Source organism: Choristoneura fumiferana, chromosome 5, assembly GCF_025370935.1.
Source record: "Choristoneura fumiferana chromosome 5, NRCan_CFum_1, whole genome shotgun sequence".
Lineage (NCBI taxonomy): Eukaryota > Metazoa > Arthropoda > Insecta > Lepidoptera > Tortricidae > Choristoneura > Choristoneura fumiferana.
The window spans coordinates 3,039,324-3,056,484 of record NC_133476.1 but is presented as its reverse complement, the minus strand read 5'-3'; the positions used below and the strand labels follow the sequence as shown (position 1 = coordinate 3,056,484).

General features: G+C 38.7%; 1 non-coding gene across 1 annotated transcript; it reads left to right on the top strand.

The window, feature by feature from the left end:
* The first annotated feature begins 1,501 nt into the window (after positions 1–1,501).
* TRNAE-CUC (transfer RNA glutamic acid (anticodon CUC)) lies at positions 1,502–1,573 on the top strand. Its single transcript has one exon. It is a non-coding gene; the product is annotated as a tRNA-Glu (tRNA).
* The last annotated feature ends 15,588 nt before the right edge of the window (positions 1,574–17,161 follow it).

Sequence of the window (17,161 nt, the reverse complement as noted above, 5' to 3'; positions counted from 1 at the left end):
ATAAATGATTTGAATTTGACTGGAAGTTGGTCGAATTTGACTTGCAAGATTTGACTACAGATAGACAGACAGACAACGGGACAAGTGAAACTACATTAACCCCCTGTTTCACCATCCATTGATTACATTTATTTGACGGATAAATGTGATGCCGTCTCTGTTTGTTTTGTTCGAATAGACGGAGAGAGCATCACACTTATCCGCCAAATAAAATTAATCGATGGGTGGTGAAACAGCGCCTAAATCTTGTAAAAACATTATATACCTACTAATAAAGCTCGGTCGTTCAGGTACTACCTACTTATTTAGTAAACAAGAATCCGTTTGTAGTTCAGCAATGGTATTAACACAATTACTCTATCTTAGAGCACAGTTGTACCTCCGTTCCGAGCTTCTGGTCGGCCATTTTGATGATCTCGTTAAGGGTAAGATGACACCAAATGACCGTAATTACAGCCAGTTAAGGGGGAGTAATCGTGTCGTAGGCTGTTTTTGGCGAATTTACAAGCAGCTTGCGTTTCATTGTTTATTAAAGTTTTTTTTATTGTTATCGCCCTCCTAATTGGAGTATCGGAGTGTTTTCTAATTTGGACTTTTATTGAGGTTCGCTGGGTAAGGATGGGACAAGTTATTTGATGGGTTGTAAAGGTCATTTTCTTTACCTAAATAAGCTAAATAAGATTAATTTTATTATGTATTAAGTGCGTGTATTTTTGATACTACCTCAAACTTTAAGGGCACTTAGTGAAGGCCCTAATAATCACATTTTATTATGTTTTAGTAAAAAATTTAGACTTATTTTTTCCTTACAAAATTAATTAGTACGCACGTCGCACTTGTTGACGTGACAGCTGTCACAGAACGTTCTCTCTCATATCAAATTATTGTACGCATTACATTGCTGCTCGAAAATATTTCAAAAATCAATTACGCTCTGGTGTTTAATTCTAAAATAACGATTTATTTTGATATCGGTTCACAGCACTTAAATCTTCGTCTGGTTACAGTTTGAGGTAGTATCAAAAATACACGCTGTACCTATACCTAGCTGTTGCCCACAATTCCGTCCGCATAGAATTCCTTTATCGCCATCTCGCGGGAACTATGCAATGTTTGGGGATAAAAACTATTGTATGTCTTTCCCCGAGACTCAAACTAACTCGTCTTAGACGTGAAGAGGTAACAAACAAAAATATACTCACAAACTTTCGCATTTATCTGAGGGCACGGCAGTACCCCCGCCAAGTCGACCAAAACAAAACAAAAGGCACGGCCGTACCATACTTTTCTCGAAACCATTCAGGCTATTTAATATTAGTGGGATTTGTTTCATCCGCAGCTAACACAAATGGCTGCCAGTATCTATCGTTGTCGCTATTCGAAATAGATCGCTCACTAGCAAATTAAAAAGAACGTGTAAAACTGGCAGGTCGCACTAGAGAGAGAAAGAGTCGGTTTGTTCCATTTCAACTGAAGAATATTTTCGAACACCACGCAGCGATCCGGTATGGTCTAGTGGCTAGGATACCTGGCTCTCACCCAGGAGGCTCGGGTTCGATTCCCGGTACCGGAATGTCTTTTTTCTAGTTTGAAATATTTTTTCAAGTGTACACCTACATGTTTGCCCAAATCTAAACCTAAAAAAAATCTTTTGAGTTATTATACCATCTGATGAAAAATGTCTTAAGGTACACAATGTTATACATACATATTATGTAACGCAAGAGTTTTTTCTTGGATACTGCTTTTTGCCTAAATAAAGGGCCGAATTGTGCAAGCGGCGGTCTTTATATAGCATAAATGAAATGCATAATATAAAATTTGTCTAAAAATTTAGTAAAATCGCAGACTTTATATTCAATAATGTTTCACGCGAGCAAAGCCGCAGATGTAGACTAGTATATTTATTATGTTAAATAATAACTTGGGCCCATAAAACACCGTACCAAAAGCACTGTCTTTTTACTTCCCCCACTTGATGTACGGTCATATAAATCCTTATTCTAACTAACGCAGCTACGTTAGTATCCGTTATCAAGTTTGTTTATTGTTTTAGGAAATGGCACTACATAATATCGTTGACTGGACGACGGCCAAATGTTCTTTGACGTCTCAGACGTCCGAATAATTGAAAGTATTCTTTTGATGATTTAAAATATCGTGTCAACTCAAACCAATCGGCACAGATTATTCGCTGCTTATTCGCTGGGTGCGAGGTACTAGGTGGGGGTAATGAAATCTATCGCAGCGCTCATAGTGGCCTAAAGTAGAAATAATGTAGACTAGGTCATCTGTCATACTCATATGAATCTGTCATTAACAAAGCAATTTGTTTAGACTTAAAAGTAAAATAAAATTAAAGTAAAATTATATAATTGTTCTTATATCGCTAGTAATAAATTAAATATCGTTTTCAGATCAAAATGAGTATTATTTTGAAGACCGGTTTTGTGAATATCACTCAATATAAAATTTAACCACAAACCGTTTCATAAGGAAAATTGTTGGTATCTGCTGGACATGTCCGGGATGTAGAGGAATTAAGAACAAAACAGGGACAGTGTTCAATAATTCAAGCTCGCATCATGACACAAACATCTATTACTAAAATTAGGTACTAACTACCTAAATCAAAATAATACTCATTTTGATCTGATAACGATATTTAATTTATTACTAGCGATATAAGAACAATTATTTAATTTTACCATAATTCAAAGAAACCAATAAGATAGCTTTATCTTTTTGTTTTACAGTAAAAGTACAACTAAATATGAAGTAAACAAACCCTGAAATAACCAAAATAAAAACCACTTTTTGAATAAATTTTACTTACCTCATTTAATTTTAATGACCAAAAACGAATTCACAACCTTTTGTCCATCCAAATCACGGTATCACGGTAATTTTGTAAGTGTTATAAATTAATACGTGATAGGTTTGATTTTTGTCAAGTTTTTGTCACAATATTCGTGATGAAATTTCAAAACGTCAGAGCCTCAGAGCCAACAAAGTGGCGGACGCTAGGTGGCGCTGATGTCGTGCACAGAGCCAATACAGGCTGCCTCTGACCACGGCCCTTCTTTACCGTGGTACCATCAGCTAGTACCATTGATGGTACTGCTGTGCTTTTCTTACCATCACGGAGCTCTAAATGCGAGGTTCGGTTCTACTCACATAACTGAGCTGATTTAGTTCTACAAGTTCATTGTTTTTTTTTACATTGCACGCATTGCAATACCGTACTACATTGACAGCACATTGATAAATGTGTATCTAGAGAATGTCAAATTATTGAAAGGCCCCCGTACCATGAGAGTGATAACACGGCCATGTCCAATACTGATTTTAACGATTAAAAAATTATCTAAATTCAAGTTATAGAATAATTATTTCATCGAAATAAAATATCTAGTTTTTATTTTATTGCTAGTAGAGCAACAATTTTTATTCAGTGGAACCACAAGGAAAGAAAATTCCTTCTCGACCCACACTGGAGGAACGATTTGGTGGTGCTACGAGGAAGGGCTTCTATTTTAGCGCCATTTTGGAATCGTTAATACTAATATTACTCAACTTGAAGCAAAGTAACGATTCACAGCCATTTAATGAAATTGATTTTGAAAACTAAATTTTTATCCTTTTTATGCACTTAGAGCTTGTGCCACTCGTTTTTGACGCGGCGCGGGCGGGTGGCACGCGGCGAGGGCGCGCGCCTGTGAGCCACTGCGGTGGCGTCCCGTTGACACGGCGATTAAGCCACGTAAACTCACCCACCGGACATATACCGCACAAACGCTGGCGGTATATGCCGGTGGGTATTTTACATGGCGTAATCGCCGTGTCAATGCACGCCGCGTGCGCACCACGTTCCCGCTCCGCCGAGAAACCGCCGGCAAAAACGCTAGTGTGCACAAGCTCTTGAGAGGGGTATTTTTTCTTCAAATTTAGACGCCCAAGACAGTGTACCTCTGGAACAAAAATAATAAATCAATATATATACATGAGGGTGTTCTGACGAAACAAATAAAAATAGAATATGACTAAATATAAAACCTCCTTCTTTTTTGTATCGATTTAAAAAGCTTGTCAAAACAACAGAAAAAATATGTTGGACGATAAATATCACTATTATATTTATTATATTTTTAGCTTGCCTATCGAAATCGTTAAAATTCCATAAATAAAAAAATTTTTGTACAGAACAAATTAAAAAATGTCATCCAGCAAGCACTGAAATATAATATAAAATGGATCATAAACATTATTTTACACTGAAAAAAGTTATAACTTCCACAGACCCATATTAATAAACTAGGAATCAAGCAAAACAAGGCATAAATACAGGGGCACAATAAAAATAAAATACCGCCCATACACTGCACAATATTTATAATGGTGATATATGAGAAAATAAATTTATCTGGCATGCTTTAGTGGCTATATGTTACTAGTCTATGATTTAAATCGGTACGTTATTTGTTTATCTACTATATAATAAAGTAGTTGAAGTTTCCTTTAAAGGTGCGACACTACAAAAGCCTCCCGGCATGCTTTTGTATAACTTGTTATGTTTGCCCAAAAGACAAGGGCATGAAAAAAAAATTAACAAAAAATGGAACCGAGTATGAAAACCTTGATAACTAGTTTGAAGTCGGTGGCTAAGCAAGAGCCATCAGGAATTCAGGAGTAATTGAAGTTCCATAGTGGCGACTGCGAACCCGAAGGCGCAACTTGTGGAGCCCTCCAACAAGATGCACCGACGATCTAGTCGCAGGAACCAATTGGATGAGGGCTGCGTCCAGCAATGGACGTAAGTCTGCTGATATAATGATCATTAGTTTCAGAATTATTTACTAATAAAATAATAATAATCACGGGATCTAATCCCGAAATGAGCAAAGCTTTGTGTTATGGGTACTAGGCAACGGATAAACATACTTAAACATCTAAGACTCGAGAACATTCATATTTTTTATATGTTAAATGTCTGCCCAGGTCGGGGGTAGAACCCGGGATCTAAATAAATATCAAAATAAATGTCATGGGACACTTGACACCATTTTTATTGATCTAGTAAATTGAGCAAAGCTTGTACTATGGATACTAGGCAACGGATAAACATACTTTATATATAAATACTTAAATAGGTACATATTAAACATCCAAGACCCGAGAACAAACATTCGTATTGTTCATACAAATATCAGCCCCGGTGGGGAATCGAACCCGGGACCTCAAGCTTCGTATTCAGGTTCTCTAATCACTTGGCTATCCGGTCATCAAGGATGATGATGTTAAAGAAACAATAATTCCGGAATCCCAAATAAGTTCCCATAGAATCTATAGACATTCACACATCATTCCCCCTCACCTTCTACCAAAAATCCTCCCTCCCTTTTTGCATTCACAGATCAAACAACCCCTCAGTTATTCACCCAAGTTATCGGCCGTACTATATCACCCGAGTGTCACATTTAATAATAATTAATGATAATTGCCTCCCAGCTTACAAAGGCGATCGGCCGATTCGCGTAAGTTATTTCAGTTTAAGTTACACTTGAGAATCTGAGAAACTGTATCTTATGTAGTTTCGTGTTAGAGTTGGAATAAGGTACGATGGAGTCGAGGTGGTCAAGATTCATAAGAATTTGTAAGAAAAAAAAATCTACAAGCCTTTCTGTTCAGTGTGTTTGCATTTTCGTTCGACTACCAAATTTAAACTTAATCCAATTACTAGAACTGGATAGAATTTTACGTGTAAGATTTGACCATAATAGATAAATAAATGATGCCAGTTGAATAAAACTTACAAATTAAACTACTTGCAGACGCTTTAGAACTTGGTAAACTTAATATTTTTCAAATTTATTATTATCAAGTAATAAATAAAAAAAAATCTATAGCCAGATAGCAAAATCCATAGAATCTGCTAATTACAAAATAATATATTTTAATACTCGTAACTGTACCTACTAGTGGCGGTTAATGGTAAGGTGCAAAAAATAATTTAGTTAATATCTACTGTGATAAAATTAAATTTACTTTGTTAAACTTTAGGCCAAAAACCATACTGTGTCTAAAGGATGAAAGTGGCATTGCATTTTGAACATACAATTAACATTATGTTAATCAAATAAATGACTTTTCCTACCAAAAAACATGATCTTTTTAACTTCAAAAGGCTTGAACAAATTTCACGTAAAAAACAGCTTTAATTTCGTGGTAGATAAAAATACTATATGTTTTTTAGTATCCATAAAAAAATGTTTTTTTTTTCTTGACTAATAAACAGAAAGTCCAGTCTCCCAATGGTGGTTAAGGCCGCTTAAAACGAAGGCAACACCAATTTTTTTTTTTAAAGATCCTCTCCACACATCCCTTGTCCTACCCAGTATTCTTAATCACTTAGCATTGGTAAACGGCACGACAAGGTAAACAATATGAAGACGGCAACTTGAACTATAATTCACGGTTACTTTAACTCCTGCATTGTTTGAGTAGAGACCAATTTTAAACTAAGACACAGCGGTGTAATATTGAAACGGTATTGTGTGAGATTCTGTGAGATTCTGAGATGATTTAGTTATTTACTTTGTCGAGTTAAGTCTTACTCGTATGTCTTTGTGGGTTAAAGTCTACTTAGTATTATGTACATTACAAGACATTCTCATCCTTGTCACTATCACCATCATCATCCATCTTTATTGTCAATCAGAAGATGTTGACTTCTGGAACCCCGAAGCACTCCACAATGATCGGTCTTTAGCCGCCCGCATCCATCCGACTCTTGCGAAAGGTCAGCCTCTACTAGGTAGACCGATGAACTGTTCTAGAAACCAGGTCATCACCTAGACAACCTAGAGAATGTATTCACGCTGCATCTTTCGGAACATGGTCGCTACTTAAAAAGACCATCCAATCACCACCTACCTAAATATTAATTAAAATTAAATTAAATTTAAATTAAATTAAAAATTATTTATTGCAGACCAGGATCCATAGTTTGTTAGTAATAATAATACATAAGTCTTATTTTAAAGGGTTAGTATTGCACATATATATATGTTAATAATTCGGTTATCGCGCGCTGGTCCCTCGTGAACTCCGCATTTTTTCCGGATAAAAAGTAGCCTATGTCACTCTCTGGCCCATAAACTATCTCTGTGCCAAAAATCACGTCGATCCGTCGCTCTGTTTCGACGTGAAAGACGGACAAACATACAAACACTCACACTTTCGCATTTATAATATTAGTATACATTGTAGTTGTGTAGACAGACAGACAGACAGACGGACAAAAAGTGATCCTATAAGGGTTCCGTTTTTTTCCTTTTGATGCACGGAACCGTAATAGCCCCCCAGGTAGGTAGAAAACCTTTTTTTATTCTAAATCCGAGTGCTTCGTTCAGGTTCGAACCCTTCCATCCAAGGCACCCCACGGCCTCATCTCCACTAATGACACATTGTATCGATGCTATCAGTTGCAATCTATCGCGACACAGATACATCCAGTACAAACAACAGTATTGTTCGAGAACTTACCGAAGATTTGTTCCTAAAAGTGTTTCGAGTTAATGGGATGTAAGGCCTCGATAACGATCTGGACGGAGTAGAAAGCATGGCGGTGGTATTTTGATTACATGTTTAAACAGAAAGGTAACTTAGATTTAATTTTGAGCCAAAGCAAGGTAGGTATCTAGCTTCCTGAAAAAATAATCCTTCAGTTAATTTATCAAAAAATATTACACCTTTTTAGGGTTCCGTACCCAAAGGGTAAAAACGGAAACCCTATTACTAAGACTTCGCTGTCCGTATCTCATGAACCGTGATAGTTAGACAGTTGAAATTTTCACAGATTATGTATAACTGTGGCCGCTTTAACAACACATACTAAAACAGAATGAAAAAATATTTAAGGGGGCTCTCATACAAAAAACGTGATTTTATTGCCGTCATTTGCTAATTTCTAATTAATGTTGTATAGATGGTACGGAACCCTTCGTGCGCGAGACCGACTCGCACTTGGCCGGTTTTTTTTCTTTTGTCAATAAAACAAAAAAGGATGAAGATATAGCTAGTTAAAGTTTCTTTCTTTTTAGCACGGCATGACGACCGTCACTCCTGAAGTTTTCGCGCTACATTTTTGTAATTTTTTGTTTGATTGACAAAAGAAAATATTCGTGTCATCATGTCCAATACTTTCTGATGATGTAATTGACGGAATAAATCGTTTTTTTTTTCACTTCTCATGCTCGTAAAGTTCGTGTTTTGCCTAGATCCAGCGATCTAGGCAGAGAAATGACTTTATGCTCTAGTAAAATCAGAAAGCATAAAGTAAAATCTTCGTCTAAGACCATGGCAATGAGGTGTACACACACAATCAAAAAAGTTTCTACATTTTATAATAACTATTTTAATAATTTTTAATTTATATGAAACTAGAAATAAATCAAAATAAAACAAAAAATAAAAAGAAACGCATGAAAAATAAAAGGTACCTACATAGTAAGTGAACATTTTTTTCCACAGTTGCTATTTCATTTCCTCGCAATGGTAGTGAAAAGCAGAGAGTAAAACTCGAGCATTAAACCCATTTTCCCCTCGATGTGTTATCCACCCTCGCCGTATCGGCTCGGGTGGCTATATATAGTCTTGGCTCAAAAAAGTCACCATATAACGTTAAATATAGGCCTGCTTACTGAAGGTAAGGTAAGGTGCCACATCCAAAATTCGCGAGTTGCGTCAGCGATCGTATCAGAAATCTCTTTGTCGGCGTCTCATAACGCCGGATTAGCACCTGGTAAAGGACTGCATCAGATCTAAAAAACACGAAGAGCTTTATTTAATTGTACTAAGTATAACTAGAACAGCTTGGAAAAAAAGAAAGGCTGGAGGAGAAAATCGGACGCAAAGAAGAAAGGAACAGCGTACCATCAGCCAAATAAGTGGTCTATCAATTTTTAAACAAATTCCTATCAAATGCATATGTCACTAAAGTTGAACATTCACATTCATCATTCATTCATTAATTCGCTAAATCCTGCCGTGAAGCAGCAGTGCTTGCACTGTTGTGTTTCGGCGTGGAGAGTAAGACAGCCGGTAAATTACTGCACGTGAGGTATCCCATCTTAGACCTCTAGTTGGCAACGCGTCTGCAATACCCCAGATGTTGGTGATGTTTGGTGTTGCAGATTTTTATGGGCGGTGGTGATCTCTTACCATCAGGAGACCCACTTTCGTTTTCCCATCAATCGAATAAAAAAAAAAAAAAACAAGTTGACAGACAAAGTCTATGACATGCAAACGATTTATCAACTTTAAGGTGGTAGTCCACATATTTGGCTGATGGTACCTAATAGATAGAAATGATGTGTTTTAAATAGCACCACCTGGTGAAATCAATTCCTTAATTACTTTCCGTTGTAAAAAGTTGCCTGAAATATTTTATATCACTCTGAAGCCATAACGCAGCCTATAATATTGGCTCTCGCCAAAGTTAGAGGAGAGGAAGTTGTAGGGCGTGTGCATAAAGGGTGCGGACGAAAGGATGGAAGGATGGAGTCGACCCGAATCTCATTCCAAGCCAACATGTGGAAAATAGATAGGTACTATACTTGGTGTGTTATTAATAAAGGTGTAAGTGACTGCTAATGAGGGCTATCGTTTTTTGTCTCACTAGATGGCGTACTGTTGCGTGTGGTTTTTAAGTGTGGCTTTCAGAGTCTGTTATTACGGGCGTTAAAACAAAGTTTAGATTAAAATCATATTTAATACACCTTAAAACCGTACCATAAAAATATCCAGCAACCACATTGTTGCTTAGTCCCGTTTTGTTCGGAAAAAAAGGGAGGACAAAAGTTTCCGAAAGACAAAACTGTCTCAAAACACAGATATTCATTGCCCCGTAACGCATAATTGCCATAATTAATTTCAGGTAATGCAAAATATTATTCACAAAATTATTCTAATTATAAATAAACCCCGCGTAGCTCACACAAGAACTATGAGATTTGACATTTCGGAGACCTCACGCTACACTAGCGCCTCTAGCGGCGAATTCATTCGCGATAGCCCTCATTGATGGATGCGTCTCCATTCGTACACTTTAGTCGCATTTAGTTTGTTTGACGCTCAACATTACAACATTTGTTCATGATTTTTAACTGAAACTTATTTAAAACTCTTCCAGTGAATATATATCTTAGTATTATTGGCATTTTGGGCCTTTTAGTAGATCGCCGGTGTTGAGATCGTATCACACGTTGTATTGAGGTATATTAATGAGAAAGACCGTTCTATTTCAAAGTTTTCGAATCGCCTTTTGTAAAGGAAAGGAGTTTGGGATTAGATAAATTTCAACTTCACTGATTAGCTCTTGCGTTTGTTTTGGGTTGAATGGCTGTTTGCTGATTGCTGTGAGCGTGAGCTCAGGTAAAATTAAACTGACATCTGTTCATACGTCAACACGTATGAGGCGTTCATCATACGTCAACACGTATAAGGCGTGGATATTTCGGAGGCTACAAGATAGCGGTGCAGCCTCGGCGCGATCAAAACGTCAGCGTTAAGCGGATATTGACTCTGGATATTGTGTACCAGAATGTGAGCGGCCTCAATACAAGACTTAAGACTAACTTCTTTCCGCTGGCGTTCGTGTCGTCATAGTGTGTTGTATATTTTTATATGTTTTAGTTTTCATATGGGTCCCGCTGAAAAACAGCGTTGCGGCTTACCGTAACATTATGCTGAGTGGGGCCCACTTCATACTATTCGATGTTATTTTTATTCCTTCCATCGAATGTATTTTTATGTGTATCGAATATGTGTAAATAAATGTCTCTCTCTCTCTCTCTCTCTCTCTCTTTCTCTTAATTATTTTAACAAAATCTTCTGTCTCTCGAGTGTGACGTGGTTGCTGTGACCGAGTCATTCCTCACTGAAGCTGTCTATGACTGGAAGCTTGTATGCGGCGGATGGGCAGTGATGCGCCGCGACCGAGCCGCTGGTGAGCGGTGTGGTCGCGTGCTGTTGGCGGCGCGTCTTGGTATCACGTTGCGGCGTCTTCGCGACTTCGAGACATCAACTGGTGAAGACTTATGCATGTCATTCGTAGTGGAGCGTTTTAATTACTATAATAATGTGCGTGGTATACATCCCAATACAATATGTAGCCCCCATCCCAACATACAAGCTGTAGGACGTCCTCTGGTTGGAGATAGTCCTCCCCCATAGACCAGTTGCTTCGGTTGGAAGCTGCCTGATGATGGTGATGAATGGATTCAGGTTAAAAACAGTTATGACAAATATTTCATTATGACTTTCAATAATTACGCGACTTATTACCTCTCTTTTTTAGCCTACTACTGGCTCAGTAAAAGTTAACCCAAATTTACAAGACACAATCGGAATTCACTTTGCCCTCTTGTTCTGAGAGGAGGCCTGTGCCCAGCAGTGGGACGTATATAGGCTGGGATGATGATGATGATGAATTAGATGGCTCTGTTCACGACATCAGCGCCACCTATCGTCCGCAACTTTGCTGGCTCTGAGGCTCGACGTTTTGAAATTTCATCGCGACATAGTGACAAAAATCAAACCTATCGCGTATTAATTTATTATAGAAAATTACTGTGATACCGTGGTTAAGGTGAACGAAGTGTTGTGAATTCATTTTAGTTCATTAAAGTGGAATGAGGTAAGTAAAATTTATTCAAAAGGTGTGATTTATTTTGGTTATGTCAGGGCTTGTTTACTTCATGTTTAGTTTTACTTTTACTGTAAAACAAAAAGATAAAGCTACTTTAATGGTTTCTTCAAATAAAAGTGAACATACATAATTGTTCTTCTGTCGCTAGTAATAAATTAAATATCGTTTTCAGATCAAAATGAGAATCACTTTGAAGACCGGTTTCGTGAGTTCACTCAATACCAAATTTCAACCACAAACCGTTCCAAAAGGAAAAGTGTTGGTATCTGCTGGACATGTCCGGGATGTACAGGAATTAAAAACAAAACAGAGACAGTGTTCAATAATTCAAGCTTGCATCATAAGACAAACATCTATTACTAAAATTAGGTAGTTATTTAAGTCTAAACAAATTTCTTTATTAATGACAGATTTATATGAGTATGACAGATGACAGAGCCTACATCATTTCTACTTATGGCCACTATGAGCGCTGCGATAGATTTCATTACCCCCACCTAGTACTTCGCACCCAGTCAATACAGAGCTCCAAATAAGAAGGGTTGAAGCCTTTGGAGTTATACGCACTGCATTTAATGTTTTTCCGATACGGAAGGAACATTATATTTTACTGGTAGCCCTTTGTATTAAATACAAGTCTTCGGATAGATGGAGAGTACGTGTGGGTGTTTTGGAAAACATCATCATCATCATCATCATCATCATCATCATCATCATTATCAACCGGAAGACGTCCACCGCTGAACAAAGGCCTCCCCTTAGAACGCCACAATGAACGAAAACTAGCCACTTGCAACCACTGGTTTTCCGCAGCTCTCATGTTGGCTAAAACGCTTTGACAGATTTAGATGAGACTAGCTGTTGCCCGCGACTCCGCGTATAGTTCCTTAATCGCTATCCCGCGGGAACTATTTACTATTTTGCAGGTGGTAGGACCTTGTGCAAGGTCCACCCGGATTGCTACCACCATCTTGCTCGCTAATCCTGCCGTGAAGCAGCAGTGCTGGCACTGTTGTGCTTCGGCGTGGAGAGTAAGACAGCCAGTGAATTTACTGGCACTTGAGGTATCCCATCTAAGGCCTCTAGGCTGGCAATGCATCTGCAATACCCCTGTAGTTGCAGATGTTTATGGGCGGTGGCGATCTCTTACCATCAGGAGACCACCTGCTCGTTTGCCATCCAGTCGAAAAAAAAACTATGCAATTTTTGGAGATAAAAATTATCCCGGGACTCAAAATATCTGTGTATACCGAATTCCGTTTAAATCGGTTCACCGATTTAGACGTTATAAGGTAACAAAAAACAAACAGACTTACAAACTTTCGCATTTATAATATTAGTAGGATTAAGTATGGAGATAGCTGGAGCTTTGGAATAATATATATGTAAGGTACTTTTATCACGACAACCCGAAAGAGGATTATGTTTTTCGAGCGTATGTATGTAAGTATGTCTATATCTTTGATCGTCTCTGGTGCGTGAAAGCTGGGCGGTTTTTAACAAATGAAGTGTGATTTATTAGATATGTCAAAATTGACGAAGAGAAATAGTAAAAGTATAATATTTTGAACATGAAACTACCGTGAGACTCGCTCATATTAAATATATTGACCCGGATAACTCACGTCTTAAATCGAGTTTAGCCCGTCATGTTTCGGGCTAATCCGTAGCCCTTCCTCTTTGGAGCAACGCGACTCGGCGGCGGGTGCGTGACTGCGCGTGTTATTGAGACGTCCTTATAAAAAAATATTTAGGGGTATTAATTTGAAAAAAAAAATCTTTCCGGCATATTTCGTGTGACGGGTTCTTCTTGACAACGACGTTCTTTCCGAAAGTACTGGTATACAAAAAATGACATGTGATAGAACCCTTTACGGCTTACTTGCAGAATAATACATTTCGATTTTTTTTTTGCCAGCGAGTATACAGTTCATATTTTATCCTGCGAACCTGTAAAGTTTCCTCGGCACACAGAATAAGTAGCAAGCTACGGCTATGTTACAAATAAAATAATACTTAATTAGATCCCCGTACCTACTATTGATTAACTTCTCTATGTCTATTAAGAAGTTAAAAAATGAGGCCGATTAATTCAAATTTCCCGCGCGCCTTCAATTTTCCCATCAATAGCGCGATCAACAAGGTTTTTAATTAAACTAAAATTAGTGCGGTACATTAGCAGCGCGGGCGCCGACAAATGAGGTGATCGCGCCCTCTTACAAATTGGCCGCATTAATATAGGAAGGGCTTATACCCCATTCGATGAAGGCATGAGCGTCTTATATTGCCTTTACATCACTGCTGGCATTTTTTCCGAACCTTTCACGAGGGTCATGAATAGTGGTTCTTAGTTAAATATCAGTAACGTTATAAAGTCACAATAGCATTTAAAGGGATAAGTCCGCCTTTGTACAAGTATCTCAAAGTTTGTCAATTGTGTTTTGTTTATTTTCTTTTGTACAATAAAGAGTTTACATACATACATACATACATACATAAAGCAATGGAAATTTCAAATTTGGTATGTACTCGTAAGTATTTTTTATAGCGCTGCCGATAAAAAAATACCAGCGGAAGATCAGTACTATTTTTCAAACAGGGACATGCATAATGAGCCGGGACCCTTTTATAACAGCATCTTTTTTATCTTTATTTTTAACCCGTGTATGTGTTATTGTTGTTATGTTATAAATATTTTTTCTTTATTTCAAACGTTTGAACTCTTAAGTTTTTTGTCTGTCTATCTTTGTCAGCCACCTAACATGACCCGACACTGAGTACATAGGGGTTCATGTATACTGAGTACATTTTGCTTAGGAGAGGAGCTCTACAACACTGAATATTTTTAGATACCTGTAAGTTTGCACGAGACCCTTGTTGCGCGAGTCCGACTCGCATTTAGCCAGTTTTTTATTTGAAACAGACCAGTAATTGACGCAGAGGTCAGTCGATAGGTGAGATAGATCTCATCTGTTGTTTACTGTAGATCAGGTCAAACATGTAGCTCACTACATGTACATGTACATTTAGCAACAACAACCCTTGAAATAAGATAATGTTGGCTTCTAAATGTTCTGTTAAGATCGACGCACATTTATTTAAGGGGCAGCCATTAATGTAGGGGATGCCTGTGTCGATCGAGCAACGGGGCTGTCGAACGCTCGTCTCGCGAACTCCGCTGGGACGGCTCGCCGTACGGTGCCGGAGCAAACTGTTGATGTTACAAAGATTAGCTACTAGGTAACAAAGAAAATATATACGACCGTTTCATTACGGTCAACGTCCATTTGCTTGTCTACATGGACTCAAAACTCACTTAAACAATAAATCTGTGTCAACCTGTGGTGACCGTGACAATATATTTTTGTAATATTTATTTATTTATTTCCAACTGCTACGGCCGATAAAATTATTGTTTAATTATTGTTTATAGACTCGTGCACGAAGGGTTCTGTAAAAATACTACGTTTCTTGTGTTGAAATTTCGTCAATCAAATCAATTCAATCTATCAATCAACCAAGTAACCTACCAATCAATCGACCAATTTGTATCGACCATAATAAGATATTTTGTAATATTTAATTGCGCAGAAATGAGGAATTTTCGCAAAGTGTTGTGCTCTGTGCAAATACTTACTGTTTTTTAATATGAACAGTCAAATAGACAGCGGAGTCTCAGTAATAAGATCTTCTCGGGCACCTCTTGGGTATGACATCACAAAAAGAAATTCAACGCCCGTCTAAGCCGTACTTAGTTTTCTGAACCAGCCATACCGGCCGGCGAGCCAGCTGTCAATAAGTGCCCGGTGATACCGGTTTAATTCGCGCGTCTTGACACAGAGGTGTGGCGGAATGTTCATTACGAGTGACGCGTCGCGGCGCCTTAACTTTGCTAATCTATCGTTAGTCTGCCGGCTGACACGTCTAACCGTTTCGTTTGGATAAAGGTGAATTAATTGGAAGAAACTTTGGAAAATTTGGCTGAGACGTCATTCTGTGGCACAGCGTGTTATCATCAGTGTTCGATACAACGCCATCTATAGTTCATTTGATCAACTAGATGGCATGCTGATTAATAAATGATCGATGCCCAAGCCGCGTATCCATTAGAGCAGCCTCAGGCCGAGCACCGCGAGCCGAGCCATATTTTGTCGGTTTTTTTGGCCGTGCTCAAAGGAGCCTCAGTCTGAGCCGTGCCTTTGGCAGCGTCTCCACTTGCGCGGCCTCGGAGCGAGGCAGCCGCTCGGCCCGAGGCTGCCTCTAGTGGATACGCGGCTGTTGACAACCATGCACTTCATTAGTTCCAAAATAAAACACAAAATGTGGCGGCGCTAGTATCGTGTATCAATATAAATAAGGATGTTTGAGTTTGTTTGTCTCTGTTCCATTGCAATCGGCCTCGAAATAAAACCCATAAACTCCAACCGATCTCTCATTTTGGGCACCCAATTTACAATCAGACTTCCCGAAGGAGGGTTATGTTTTCCAAGCAGACGCAACCCTTTATTCATCATCATCATCAGCCAGAATACGTCCACTGCTGAACAAATTCCTCTCTTTGAACACCACAATAAACGACAGCTCGCCACTTGCAACCAGTGAGGGCTATCGCGTATGAATTCGCCGCTAGAGGCGCTAGTGTAGCGTGAGGTCTCCGAAATGTCAAATCTCATAGTTTTTGGGTGAGCTACGCGGGTTTATTTATAATTAGAATAATTTTGTGAATATTTTGCATTACCTGAAATTAATTATGGCAATTATGCGTTACGGGGCAATGAATGTCTGTGTTTTGAGACAGTTTTGTCTTTCGGAAACTTTTGTCCTCCCTTTTTTCCCGAACAAAACGGGACTACGCAACACTGTGGTTGCTCTATATTTTTATGGTACGGTTTTAAGGTGTTTTTAGACATTATTTTAATCTAAACTTTGTTTCACGCCCGTAATAACAGACTTTGAAAGCCTCACTTAAAACCTCACGCAACAGTGGCGCCATCTAGAAAGACAATAAACGATAGCCCTCGTTGCCTGCAACTCTCACGATGTCGTCAGTACACCTAGTGGGAGACCTGCCAACGCTTCGTCTTCCGGTTTGTGGTCGCCCTTCATCATCATCATCATCCCAGCCTATATACGTCCCACTGCTGGGCACAGGCCTCCTCTCAGACCAAGTGGCCTTGGGCCATAGTTCCCAAGCGGGCCCAGTGCGGATTGGGAACTTCGCACGCACCATTAAATTGCTTTGCAGGTTTGTGCAGGTTTCCTCACAATGTTTTCCTTCACCGCAAAGCTCGTGGTAAATATCATCGCCCTTACCCACAGCCAAAACCTTTATTGTAATATGTCATCATCATCATCCAGCCTATATACGTCCCACTGCTGGGCACAGGCCTCCTCTCAGACAAGAGGGCTTGGGCTATAGTTCCCACGCGGGCCCAGTGCGGATTGGAACTT